The sequence below is a fragment of the Pogoniulus pusillus genome, chromosome 6 (assembly GCF_015220805.1).
Source record: "Pogoniulus pusillus isolate bPogPus1 chromosome 6, bPogPus1.pri, whole genome shotgun sequence".
NCBI classification, from domain to species: Eukaryota; Metazoa; Chordata; class Aves; order Piciformes; family Lybiidae; genus Pogoniulus; species Pogoniulus pusillus.
This window is the reverse complement of record NC_087269.1, coordinates 25889233-25903685: the sequence shown is the minus strand read 5'-3', so window position 1 is coordinate 25903685 and position 14453 is coordinate 25889233. Positions and strand designations below refer to the sequence as shown.

At 48.0% G+C, this 14453-nt stretch overlaps 1 protein-coding gene across 8 annotated transcripts in view; it reads left to right on the top strand.

Moving 5' to 3' along the window:
• Nucleotides 1-14453, top strand: part of PCDH15 (protocadherin related 15) — a 1224756-nt gene that overhangs the window by 616302 nt on the left and 594001 nt on the right. The gene's annotated exons all lie outside the window — the stretch shown is intronic.

Here is a 14453-nt window from a genome sequence, read left to right as displayed (position 1 = left end):
CACTTAGTGACATGGTCTGGTTGGCTGGATAGGGCTGGGTGCTAGGTTGGAGTGGATGAGCTTGGAGGTCTCTTCCAACCTGGTTGATTCTATGATTCTATTCTATTCTAAGGTGTGGACAGGCTAAACGGCAGAGCTTAGGCTTCTGTCCAAGTAAGAGAACAAATACCCTTGCCAGGGTGACTTTGTGAACAAGCCTTCATCTGGATGCATCAAGGAGTCAGGAAGGCAAATACTTCTGAAATTAGGAAAAGTCACAGAACCCCACACACAAAGAATCCCATTTTATGTTGAGGAGCAACAGAATGATCTGGATTCTGTGTCTTTGACCATTTCTTGTGGGCTTCCAAAGCCTTGTGTTCGGAGCAGCAGTGCTCAGCATGCCTTAAGAGAAGTTGCATAAGGACACCAGAAAAGCAGAGGGGAAGGATTTGTGGGTGTGGGTTTGTTACTGACAACAAGTAGCCACGTGACCGTGGAGCTAATCAGGGTAAACAAGCATGGCATTGGTAGTAGATGATCTGGAAACCGATTCATAGCCAGTGGGTGGTGGTCATAGTTCATCTCCTCTGATGTTTTGGTGTGGATAGTCTTAATGAATGGACAATTCTGGTGGTTTTCTTTTTTCACTTAGAAAGATGATTTAGAAGGAAACAAAATGCTCTTCTCAAACAGTAAGGTTTAGGCCCCGAGGAGAACTGTAAGGATTTCCTTCTTTAATCTGTGGGAATTAGCCCTGACTGACAAGGAACTAGCAAGCAGCTGACTTGCAGTCCTCAGTTCACTTGCAGGTACATGGTGCACAGACCTCCAGGAGTAAAGCAGCTCTCATTTGAGGTGGAATTCATATGAGGATCCAACCAGACGTGTCAATGCCGGGACGAAGGCTGCCATTGTGTCCTAGGGGAAAACCAATGCAGGTTGGATATCAGAAATATGCTTTTAAATTATCATCTCCTGGTAAAGCTTCAATATTTTGTAGCTACTGCTCAGGGCTGTGTGGTGCAAACAAGAAGACTATAAACCATTGTGTGGTAGCTGACCCAAAGTAGATTCCCTGGATCTTGTGCTGTATCCTGCAGTATGTAGAGTGTGTTGTGCTGTTGTGATTTTTGGTGGTCAAGTCAATCAGCGTCTTCAAACAGAACCTTCTACCTTTCCAACAATTGAGCTGTGAGTGATAAGCCATTGAAGAATGACCATTTGAAGAAGAAATGTTCAGAGAGGGAAAAGCAGATAATCACAGAACCATTTTGGTTGAAAAATACCTAAGATCATCAAGTGCAACCATTATCTAACTAACAAGTCTGGTACTAAACTGTGTCTCTTAGCACCAAATCTCTGTCTTTTCAACATCTCCAGGGGCGAGGATTTTTCAGCATTGAGTATGTCAGCTAGAAAGAGCAAGCAGAGTATGGGAGAGAAAAACAAATAATCCAAATATTCCTAGTGCAAATCTGGGTTTATTGCTGGAGCAATTAGGGAGATCTCCCTGACAGGATTACAGCTTCTCCAAAATTGCTCGTTGAGGAGATGCCAGATCTCTCCTAAGAACTAATACTGGGATATAAAATACCCCCTTGCTAGAAAGGACATTTCATTTGGCATGATGCATTTCTCTGTCCTTTTATTGCTAGAGCATGAGCAAATCATTTCAGTGTTTTGTTTGTTTTTTTTATTTCCCCTGCTGCCTACTGTCAGTTCAGCTGGTGGGAGGGAAGCAAAATGCAGCTCCAAACAAGTTGGATTTGAGTGAGGCAGGAATCAAATGGGTTTTTTTTATCTGTAGCTCAGCCCTCTTCATTTCTGTAGCAGCGAGTGCTAGCCAGGCTGTCATTGTGTAGTTGTGAAGCTGGTGTGTTTCATGCTTTGCTGAGCAGTTCACAGAAGAAAACTGTGTTCAACGTTGATGTATTTTTGCCTGCTTGTTGACAGTAACTTGAAGGGCATGGACATCTGAACCATACAGATGTTTCTAGGACAAGACCATGGCGTTTGGATTGTCACCATGGGTTGTCACCGTGTTAGCGAGGAGAGCTCCTCAGACACATTTCTCACAGCCATTATATTCCAAGAGGGAAAGGAGAAAGAAAATCCTAATTCCTATTTACCATCTAACACTGATTTCAGATGTTTGGCACCGTCTTGTGCTTGAAGTGCTTTGATCTTGTTTGGTATTTCAAGCGTGGTTAGGATTAAAGGGTCAAAAGGGGTGCTTCCAAGCTTTGAGACCTGCTAAACTCTTCAACACCAAGTGAAACATGCTCACTTTTTAATGTGTGTTTGTGTAGCTTTGAGACCTGCTAAACTCTTCAACACCAAGTGAAATATGCTCACTTTTTAATATGTGTGTGTGTGTGTAGCTTTGAGACTTGCTAAACTCTTCAATACCAAGTGAAATATGCTCACTTTTTAATATGTGTGTGTGTGTGTATCTTTGAGACCTGCTAAATTCTTCAACACCAAGTGAAATATGCTCACTTTTTAATACCTCTGTGTGTGTGTATCTATGCATAATTTTGATGGTTGCCTTTCTATAGATATATCTGTGTGCTTACATTTTCTATATTTGCTGCATTCATAGAATTGTTTCAGCTGGAAAAAATCTCTAAGATAACTGAGTCCAATTATCAACCCAACATCACCATGGCCACTAAACCATGTCCCAAAGTACCATGGCCACACATTTCCTGAACACCTCCAGGTACAGTGACTCCGCCACCTCCCTGGGCAGCCTGCTCCTATCCCTGACCACTCTTTCAGGAAAGAATTTTTTTTCTAGTCTACAACTTAACTCTACCCTGGCACAATTTCAGGCAATTTCCTCTCATTCTATCAGCTGATACTAGGAAGAAGAGACCAACCCCCACCTCACTCCAACCTCCCTGTCAAATATTAAATGAATTTTATCAACCCATCTTCATCTTAGGACAAGGATCAATGAGTGTAAATTGCAGCAAAAGAGGCTTTGCCTCAACACAAGGGGGAATTTCTTTACTGTAAGGGTCCCAGAGCACTGGCACAGGCTGCCCAGAGAGGTTGTGGAGTCTCCTTCTCTGGAGACTTTCAAGGCCTGTCTGGATGTGTTCCTGTGTGCTCTGTGTTAGATAGTATTGTCCTCCTCTGGCAAGGGCTTTGGACTCGATAATCTCTTTGGGTCCCTTCCAATCCCTAACATCCTGTGAGCATGTGATCTTCAAGAGTCCCTGGATCCCAGTCTGAATCCTGGGCTTACAAAAACTTTCTGGTAGTAGAAGCTGTGTTAAGATGGCACCGTCCCTGTTTGTGTCAACCTTATACTAAGCAGCTGCAGGTAGCCTCAGCACCCAGCCACGCTTCCCTGGCCAGCCTGTTCAGCTCCAAGACTCTTTGCTACTGTACACTGGGTGCTGTGAACATGTTGGAGAAGAGGAGGCTCAGGGGTGACTTTATTGCTGTCTACAACTACCTGAGGGGTGGTTGTGGCCAGGAGGAGGTTGCTCTCTTCTCTCAGGTGGCCAGCACCAGAACGAGAGGACACAGCCTCAGGCTACACCAGGGGAAATTTAGGCTTGAGATGAGGAGAAAGTTCTTCACTGAGAGAGTCATTGGACACTGGAATGGGCTGCCCGGGGAGGTGGTGGAGTCGCCGTCCCTGGGGCTGTTCAAGACAGGATTGGACATGGCACTTGGTGCCATGGTCGAGCCTTGAGCTCTGTGGTAGAGGGTTGGACTTGATGATCTGTGAGGTCTCTTCCAACCCTGATGATACTGTGATACTGTGATACTGTGACAGCAGATACCACAACACAGTGACCCTGAGTAGGACAAGCATGATGGAATGGCATCATCTCCATCAGGGCTGATGAAAGGAGAGCTTTGCGCCCACCCACTGGGTTGCTGCTTTGGGGATAGATTTTGATCCTCTTTCACCCAAGGGTTAAGCAGAGCTCACATTTTCTGTTTCAAACATGGCAGCAGAAGGGGATTCTGTCCCAGGACTTTCTCTGCATTTTACATCACACAGCTTGATCACCAGGCTACAGAGGAGTTAGAAGCTAATCTGGCTTTGCAGCCCAGGAAAACCTGCTTTGCTGGCAGGGATTCAGCAGCAGAGGTAAGAAGTGTCTCTGTCAGAATTGTTACTATCCTGTGCTCAGAGCAATTTTCTGAGAACCAGGAACCTTCTTGATTGCTTCTGGGCTCAAAGGGCTTGGATCTGGTTTTGTTACCTGTGTGGAAGACGATGGCACCACTGATGGCACCGTTATGCCTTCTCCAAAAGAGCTTTTGCAGCTCTACTATGTAGTAGTACTTTTGTAGGAGATGATGTGTAAGGAAGCCTATACGTCTGGGCCCTTGCTCTCTGATTTTCACTTGGCTTAAGGTGGAAAATGTGTTGCTCAGCCTTGGTGGGACCAAGACAGTTCTAAGCCTCCACAGAGATGATGCTGGAGACAGCTGGGGAATGCAAAGGTCAAAAAGCAGTACCATGTGTGGTCTGCCAGCAGAGCAGAGTTACTGCATGAAAGAGGAGCCTTTCAGGCTGTGGCTTTGATTTAGGCATTAGGGCGAGGAAGCTGGTGAAAGGGCTAGAGCACAGCCCTGTGAGGAGAGGCTGAGGGAGCTGGGGGTGTGCAGCCTGCAGAAGAGGAGGCTCAGGAGTGACCTCATTGCTGTCTACAACTACCTAAAGGGAAGCTGTAGCTAGGTGGGGTTGGTCTCTTCTGCCAGGCAAGCAGCAAGAGAACAAGCAGACACAGTCTCAAGCTGTGCCAGGGGAGGTCTAGGCTGGATGTTAGGAGGAAGTTATTGGCAGAGAGAGTGATTGGCATTGGAATGGGCTGCTGAGGGAGGTGGTGGAGTTGCCATCCCTGGAGGTGTTCAAGCAAAGCCTGAATGAGACACTTAGTGCCATAGTCTGGTTGATTGGCCAGGGCTGGGTGCTAGGTTGGACTGGATGATCTTGGAGGTCTCTTCCAACCTGCTTGATTCTATGATTTAAAATGTCACTTATTATTTCCCTGAAATCTTGTTTGGGTTCAAGACTGCCAGCCTGGCTACGTTCTGGGTATTGCCCTGGGGACTCTTGCTTCTGCTCCAGAGCAGAGTAGTTAAGAAAGAGAGTCCAGCTGCTGCCCTGTGCAAAGCCTCCACGTGCTTTTGCAGGCTTTTTTCCTGCTAACTTCCTGCATACACTCTGAGGATCTGCTTCACAATTGCTCCTAACATGTGAAGCACAATTTCCCTCGCAGGACAAGGTGGGCTCGAGCCCAACCGTTGTCTTTGTGGTAGGAATGACAGGTTCCCCAGTACTTCAGATGAAGTTTCTGTGCTGCTGCAGCTACTTAAAGCTCCTGGTTCTTTAAATAGGTGTCCTTGGCCGGCTTTTCTCATGCTGTTAATCCTGGCACAGATGAAGCAGCATGAATACAAGTGTTTTAGGCAGCCTGCACGGTTGCATGTGGAGTATATGTTGCATTGTTTGCCTGTCACCAGTGCTGTGGGGCTGTCATTCAGCACTCTGCAGTCTTAGATCATCTTTCTGCCAGGAGCTGTGTAAATGCAGATATAATTACCTTTATGATATTTTTTTGGGGGGGGGGAGTGGGAAGGACAGATATCCTTTAATAAAGCAGGAGAGCCATTTCCTGGGAGTTTCATTCACATCATATTTATAGTGGTGCAGAACAAACGAGCTGTTGGAAAAGGCAGCAGAATTAATACTGTGAATGAACTTGCCTGGAGAGGAATTGGTGATAAAGTGGTGAATCTACATAACTTCAGTACACCAATTACTGCCCCTCCTGGATTTGTGAATACGAAAACTCAATGGGATTTGTTGTAATCCCCCCTTGTGAACAGATGGGCAGATTGCAGCTCCCTGCAGAGCATGTTCCAACCTCCCCAGTTCCTTCCACAGTCAATTGCCATCCTGTTTCTTCACACCTTGCCTCTCGGTCGCTAGTGGTGTGCCCCAGGGCTCAGTACTGGAGTCAGTTCTGCTTAACAACTTTATCAATGATCTGGACAAGGGAATCGAGTAAGTGTGCAGGTGACACTAAATGGAGTGGCACTGTTGATCTGCTTGAGAGTAAGAAGGCTCTGCAAAGAGATATGGCCAGGCAGGATCGATGGGCCAAGGTCAGTTGTATGAAGTTTAACAAGGCCAAGTGCAATGCAGGTCCTGCATTTGGGTCACAACCATCCCATGAACGCTGCAGGCTTGGGGCAGAGTGTGACACTTTGGGTGTTACTTGCCCCTTCACTCTTATGACATCACCCAGACTGGACTCAGCCAGCTGGAATTCAAGGAAGAAAGCTCTATATTTCTAGCTTAGCACAAGATCCAAGCAGGTATTTACAATAGATACAGCTGTATACAGAAATAGACAAGTTAAAGATAATACAGAAACACAACAGCCCTCCCAGCAATTAGAGTCCCCAGAAGGGGCTCCCAACCACCCTTCACCTTCTTCCCACCCCTCTACCTTATCCCAGACCTTGCCTTACATGCAAGATGAGCTTGGAGGGTTGGCAAGGGAGAGTTAGAAAGCAGAAGGGTTAGTTACACAGAAGAAACTGAAGGAGAAAGCACAGACACCAGCTATGACAGAGACCCACTCTTTTATCCATGTTTCGTGTTCTTGTTTTTATACATCTCAGCAAGCTTGTGAATGAAGTAGACATCATCATTGTTTGCTTTTTACAGCCTATAAAGTAATTTCCCTCACTAAAATATTCCAATTTGCCTCAAACTAGCACAGCTGACAGAAAAGAACCTGAGTGTGCTGATTGACAGCCAACAGTGTGCTCAGGTGGCCAAGAAGGCCACGAGCATCCTGGCTTGAATCAGAGTGGTGTGGCCAGCAGGATTAAGGAACTGATTGTGCCCTTGGACTGGGCACTGGTTAGGCTGCACTTCAAATCCTGGCTTCCGTTTTGGGCCCCGCTCTCCAAGAAAGACATTGAGGGGCTCGAGCATGTGCAGAGGAGAGCAGCAAGGCTGGGCAGAGGGTCTGGAGAACAGGGCTGGTGAGTAGCAGCTGAGAAAACTGGGAGTGTTTAATCTAGAGAAAACTGGGATTGTTTAATCTAGAATCTCTAGTTGAGAGGAAACCTCATTGCTCTCTACAATTCCCTGACAGAAGGCTGGAGCCAAGTGGGAGTTGTTCTTTTCTCCCAAGTGTCAGGTTATAGAAGGAGAAGAGATGGCCTGAAATTGTGCCAGAGGAAGTTTAGGTTAGATATTACAGGAGAATTGGACTCAATGGTCTCTGGAAGGCCCTTCCAACCCTTAGCATTCTGTGATTCTGTGATAAGGAAATGTTTCTTTCCTGAGTGATCAGGCATTGGAACAGGCTGCCTAGGGAGATCCCTTCAATCCCTTCCATGCTATGATTCTATAAACTCCTATTTGCAGGGAATTCTACAGCAGCCATTTTTTTTTACTTCAAGTTCAAACCAACACAAGTGAAATTACAAGATCTAAGCCAGGAGCGACTTTTCATTCTCCTCCCTCCTTGAAATCATCTTGGTCACAGTTACTGAGTGGCCATCTGTATTTTCTGCCCTTTAGGGCAGTGAACTTTGAGTGTTTCAGGAAGACAGTCAAAGTGTTCCATTGGTTCATAGAATCATAGAATCAGACAGGGTTGGAAGGGACCACAAGAATCATCTAGTTCCAACCCCCCTGCCATGGGCAGGGACACCCTACCATAGGTCAGCCTGGCCACGGCCTCATCCAGCCTGGCCTTAAACACCTCCAGCCATGAGGCTTCAGCCACCTCCCTGTGCAACCCATTCCAGCCTCTCACCACTCTCATGCTCAACAACTTCCTCCTCACATCCAGCCTGACTTTCCCCACCTCCAGCTTTGCTCCATTCCCCCTAGTCTTGTCACTCCCTGACAGCCTAAAAAAGTCCCCCCCAGTTTTTTTGGAGGCCTCCTTCAGATCCTAGAAGGCCACCAGAAGGTTACCTGGGAGCCTCCTCTTCTCCAGAGTGAGCAGCCCCAACTCTCTCAGTCTGTCCTCACAGCAGAGCTACTTCAGCCCTCTGAGCATCCTCCTGGCCCTGCTCTGGACACACTCCAGCATCTTCACATTCCTCTTGTCCCAGGGGCTCCAGAACTGGATGCAGTACTCCAGCTGGGGTCTCAGCAGAGTGAAGTTGAGGGAGAGAATCACCTCCCTGGCCCTGCTGGCCACACTTCTCCTGATGCAGCCCAGGCTCTGCTTGGCTTTCTGGGCTGCAAGTGCACACTGCTGGCTCCTGTTGAGCTTCTCCTCCACCAGCACCCCCAAGTCCCTCTCCTCAGGGCTGCTCTCCAGCCACTCACTGCCCAGCCTGGATTGGTGCTTGGCATTGCCTCCACCCACATGCAGGACCTTGCACTTGGTCTTGTTGACCCTCAGGAGCTTGGCTTGTGCCCACCTCTGCAGCCTGTGCAGGTCCCTCTGGATGGATCCCTTCCCTCCAGCCTGGCTGCTGCACCACACAGTTTGGTGTGGGCAGCAAACTTGCTGAGGCTGCACTCAGTGCCTCTGTCCATGGCACCCACAAAGATGTTGAACAAGACTGGTGCCAGGACTGACCCCTGAGGGACTCTGCTTGTCACTAGCCTGCACTTGGCCATGGAGCCATTGACAGCCACTCTTTGGGTGTGGCCATCAAGCCAGTTCTTTATCCATCCAGTGCTCCACCCATCAAACCCATGTGTCACCAGCTTGGAGACCAGGATGTGGTGTGGGACAATGCCAAAGGCCTTGCTCAGAGTGATTGTGTATTTTGTCAAGTGTACTTCCAACAGGAACCTACAGGCACCTATGAAGTGGAAAGCCACAAGTACTTTTGTTTGCTTCAGCTGAAGTCCACCAAACCTTAAAATCATGGATATTTGTAGTTGTTTCATAAATCACAGAACGGTTTGTGTTGGAAGGGACTTTAAAGATCATCAAGTTCAAAACCCCTCAGCACAGGAAGAGATACCTTGCACTAGCCAAGGTTGCTCAGGCCTCGTCCAGCCTGGTCTTGAACACCTCCAGGGAGAGGGCATCCATAGCCTCCCTGGGCAACCTATTCCTATGTCTCACCACCCTCACTCTTAAGAGTTCCTTCCTAATCTCCAGTCTAAATCTCCACTCTTGCACCTCAAAGCCATCCCCCCTCATCCTATCACTACAAGCCCTTGTCAAAAATCCCTCTCTGGCTTTCTGTAGGCCCCCTTCAGCTACTGGAAGGCTGCTCTGAGCTCTCCCTGGAGCTTCTCTAAGCTGAACAGCCCCATCTCTTCCAGCCTGTCCCCATAAGGGAGATTCTCCAGCCCTCTGATCATATTTGTGTCCTCCTCTGAACCCACTCCAACCATTTAATGTCTTCTTTGTGCCAGGGGCATCAGAACTGCACACAGTTCTCCAAGTTTGGTCTCATGAGAGCAGAGTAAAGGAGTAAAAACACCTCCCTCATCTCAGTGGATGTCTTAACATAATGGATGGTTGTGAGTGTTTAGTGCAGTTATGGTCTTGCTTTTAGTCAGAAATGTGTCTGTTGATAACTTTAAGACTTGATCCAACATTTGGTGGACTTGGCAGTGTAGGGTTGGACTCAGTGCTCTTAACATCCTTTCAGGCCTATGATTCTATGATTTGCTTCCTAAGTAGCAGCTACTGTTTCTCACCTGTATTTATCAGCTACTGAGTAAGGGAAAAACTCATCTTCTTGTAGGTAAGTATGTAACTTACTTGGAGGCAAGATTGAAAGTTTATGTTGGAAGGGACCACAGGAAATCTCTGGTCCACCATGCCAGTCAGAGTAGGATTAGCTGTGAAGCAACAACAGGCTCTGCAGGGCTTTGTGCACTTGGATCTGAGGATGGAGAGTCTACAGCCTCCCTGACAATGTGCTGCACTACTTGCCTCTCCCCAAGGAGTAGTTTTCCCTGGAGCTTTTTTGTATGGAGAGGAGAAGACTGAGAGGGGATTTAATGAATGTTTATGACTATCTGAGGGCTGGGGGTCAGGAGGGAGGGGACAGGGTCTGATCACTGCTCCCTGGGACAGGACAAGGAGCAATGGATGGAAGCTGCAGCACAGAAGGTTCTGCCTCAACACAAGGGAGAACTTCTTGACTGTAAGGGTCCCAGAGCACTGGCACAGGCTGCCCAGAGAGGTTGTGGAGTGTCCTTCTCTGGAGCCTTTCAAGGCCTGTCTGGATGTGTTCCTGTGTGACCTAAGCTAGATTGTATGGTCCTGCTCTGGCAGGGGGCTTGGACTCAATGACCTCTTTGGGTCCCTTCCAACCCCTGACATCCTGTGAGCCTGTGATATCCTTCTGTTATTATTCCAGCTTATGCCTCTCATCTCTCCTCCAAGCCCCACCATTACAGCAGGCCTTTAGTTCACCCATAGTTCAAAATGTTGAGTCATTTTTAAGGCGTTTGCCCATTTAGATCACACCATCCCATTTGGATACAAAAACGTTGTGGCAGGCAATGCTGGAAGCCTTGAGAAGGTCACAGGAAATGACAGCTGCTCTTTCCTCATCCACTTTTTACCACTTTATTATTCCTGTAATTTTATTATAGGCAGGTTGGTCAGGCATGATTTAACTTAGGTAAATCCAGGCTGAGGGATCTCAGTCACCTTCTTCTCCTTCGTTTGCCCAAGAATGTGTTTTGGGAGGACAGCTCCATAATTTCCAATGATCTTTCTGTCATATAAGGTGTTTAAAATAGCTGGAAGATGGGAAGTCACTTTATACAAGTACATATTTTAAAAGGCTATAAACTGAAGAACCTGTTGTAGCCATATCTTGCTGTGAGCAGAATTAGAGGCATGCAACAGCCATGCAGTCTGGAGTACTGTGTCCAGATCTGGCCTTCAGGGTTCAACAAATACAGGAAACTCCTGGAGAGAGTCCAGGGAAGGTCACAAAGATGCTGAGGGGCCTGGAGCATCTCTGTGAAGAGGAAAAGGTGATCGACCTGGGACTGTTTAACCTGGGAAGAGCAGCCTGAGAGGGCATCTGATCAATGCTCAGCAAGCGATAAAGGGCAGGGGGCAAGAGGATGGGACCAGACAGGACAAGGGGCAATGGGCACAACCTGGAACCCAGGAGGTTCCACCTGAACATGAAGACTAACTTCTTTCTTGTGAGGGATGCTGGAACCCTGTAGCAGGCTGCTCAGAGAGGATGTGGTGTCTCCTTCTCAAGAGATTCCAGAGCAACCTGGACGTTGTGATCCTGGGCAAGCTGCTTTGGGTGACCCTGTGTTAGCAAGGGGGTGGAAGTGGATGATTTCCAGAAGTCCCTTCCAACCCCTACCATGCTGGGATTTGCAGCACGTCAGAAGATGTGTCTGGTTTTGACAGCAGTGGGTTGAACTGAATCTTAGGACAGCTGCACCCTCCTGGAAATGGTAGTTTGGGTTGGAGAACTGCAGACAAGGCTCTAATGGGACCTCAGTCCCCGCTTTTTACAAAAGCAGACTTTTCTTCCCAGACACTTGAGTGCATGAAAATACAGCCCTGAGCCTGGCAAAGTGTTTTTGTCTTTAAATACATTTCAAGAAGACTTTGCCACACTCATCAATTGATTGCAGGCCAAATCCTCTGTGAAATGCTGCCCCTGGATGTGTTTTGGCTGCATCCTTTGGTGAGACATGGGAGGTAAAGAAACTGATGAGCACCTTTCAGGTGTTCATGATTTTTGTCAGATTTGCATGCTTCCAAAATAACTTCTTTATATGAAGGTCTCAAGTGCTGTCCAACCATGAGATGAGCCTGCAGAAGAGGAGGCTCAGGGCAGACCTCATTGCTGTCTACAACTACCTGAAGGGAGGCTGTAGCCAGGTGGGGTTGGGCTCTTCTGCCAGGCAAGCAGCAACAGAACAAGGGGACAGAGTCTCAAGTTGTGCCACGGGAGGTCTAGGCTGGATGTGAGGAGGAAGTTGTTGTCAGAGAGAGTGATTGGCATTGGAATGGGCTGGCCTGTTGGAAAGTGCCACATCTGCTCAGTTTTTTAACATCTTCAGGGATGGTGACTCAACCACCTCCCTGAGCAGCCTGTTCCAATGCCTGACCACTCTTTTAGTAAAGAAATTATTTCTGATATCCAACCTACACCTGCCCTGGTGCAGCTTGAGGCCACTACCTCTTGTCCTGTCATTAGTTACTTGGAAGAGGCCAACATCAGCCTCACTTCAACTTCTTTCGAGTAGCTGTAGGGAGCAATGAGTTCTCCTCTCAGCCTCCTCTTCTTCAGACTAATTAATTCCAGCCTCTCCTCACCAGACCTGCTCTCCAAACCTCTCAGCAGCTTTGTTGCCCTTCTCTGTACCTGCTTCAGCACCTCAGTATTTTTCTTACATTGCGGGGCACTTAGTGCCATGGTCTGGTTGACTGGATAGGGCTGGGTGCTAGGTTGGACTGATGAGCTTGAAGATCTCTTCCAACCTGGTTGATTCTATGAATCTATGATTCTATGTGTGGTCTCACCAGTGCTGAATCCACTTATCAGTGGTATCCTTAGTCTCATTGGACAGAGGAAATGCTGGTTCTGGTTACCCTCTTTGGAAGTGAAACTTGGGGAGAGTTTGTATGGCAAGAAATGAAGGTGTGAAGTTGTATTTGTGTATGAGACCCAACAGTGCTGAAGAGTTTTGCCACAATCGTGTATGTTTAATGATAAGAACTGATAGCAGTTTTAGTCTGAGCACAGGTTTTCAGCAAATTGACTTGCTATGGTATATTATTACACCAAAGAAGCCTTTTGTTGTGAGTTCCTAGTTAGTCTCACCCTTTACCCTAACCAAAAAATATTCTTATTTGGAACAAATAATCACTTCTTTTTGTGATGGAGTCGACAATACAGTAGGAAGTGAACCCAGAACTTCTGATGTTATTTCACTTTGGCCACAAAAGCCCATTAGAAGAGAAACACCGGTTTTTATTTCCAGACCGGTTAGATTTAACTGGTGCCCATCCCTTGCTGAGAAGGTCCAAAACAGGCTGAAAGAATTTGGGCTGTTCAGCCTAGAGAAGAGAAGGCTCTGGGAAATTTTATTTCAGTATCTGAAGGGGACCTACAGGAAGGCTGGGGAGGGACTGTTTGGAAGGGGTTGTAGTGATAGGAGGAGGGACAATGCTTTGAAACTGGATCAGGGGGGATTTAGGCTGGGCATTAGGAGGAAGCTCTTTACAAGGGGAGTGGTGAGATACTGGAACAGGTTGCCCAGGGATGCGGTTGAGGCCCCATCCCTGGAGACATTCAAGGTCAAATTTGATGGTGCCCTGAACAACCTGATCTGTTTGGAGATGCCCCTGCTGACTGCAGAGGTGGTGGGACAAAATGCCCTTTGAGGGTCTTTTTTAACCTGGTGCAGTCTGTGAATCTGTGACAAGCACTGTAATAGCTTCTTCATTTCACAGCAAGTTACATGATTACACTTCTCTCCTTCATGCTGGAACTTGCAGCCCTAGATGTTGCAGCCCTGGGGTTGTTTACCCTGGAGAAGAGGAGGCTCAGGGCAGACCTCGTCGCTGTCTACAACTCCCTGAAGGGAGGCTGTAGCCAGGTGGGGTTGGGCTCTGCTGCCAGGCACCCAGCAACAGAAGAAGGGGACACAGTCTCAAGTTGTGCCATGGGAGGTCTAGGCTGGATGTGAGGAGGAAGTTGTTGTCAGAGAGAGTGATTGGCACTGGAATGGGCTGCCCAGGGAGGTGGTGGAGTTGCTGTGTCTGGAGGTGTTCAGTAAAAGCCTGGCTGGGGCATTTAGTGCCATGGTCTAGTTGAGTGGCTAGGGCTGGGGGATAGGTTGGAGTGGATGATTTTAGAGGTCTCTTCCAACGTGGCTGATTCTATGATTCTATGTTTCAGTTAAAGTTGAGCTCAGATTCAGGGAGGCTGATGGAGGAGGCTCTGGAGAGGGTGGATGCTGAGGCTGATACCCCACTTGTTCTTATTAATCATTCAAGTTGTAATACACTTGATTAGGTGCCCATGCAGCCTCCCACGATGAGCAGCGTGAGTGTGTGCAGGCTGTTGTGCACACCGGAGTCCCAGGGAACGCTCTTTGCATGTAATGAACAGACAGGAAAGCCTGAAACACTTTTCTAAGCACAGCGCTGTCATGTTTTAGCCAATGGCATCGGACTCCTTTATTTCGGCTAAGGCAGACTTACCCAGCAGCGTTGTTGTGCTGAGAAGGGCTTTAAAGAGATTACTTCTGTCCTGTCAAATGATCTCATAAACAAACGGGAGCTGCTGCCGTCCCCGCCGCTGGGCAGGCGGAGAGCTGCTGGGCAGGCTAGCGGGACGCCGAGCCGGAGGCAGCCTCACGCCGGCTGCTCCTGGGACCCAATCCGCGCCCGGGGGGCCCCTGCTGGACTCCCTGCCCCGTCTGCAGCCCCACTCTGCCTCGGCGCTGCGGGCAGAGGGCGGGCACAGCCTGGCCGAGAACTGCGACCCGGGCA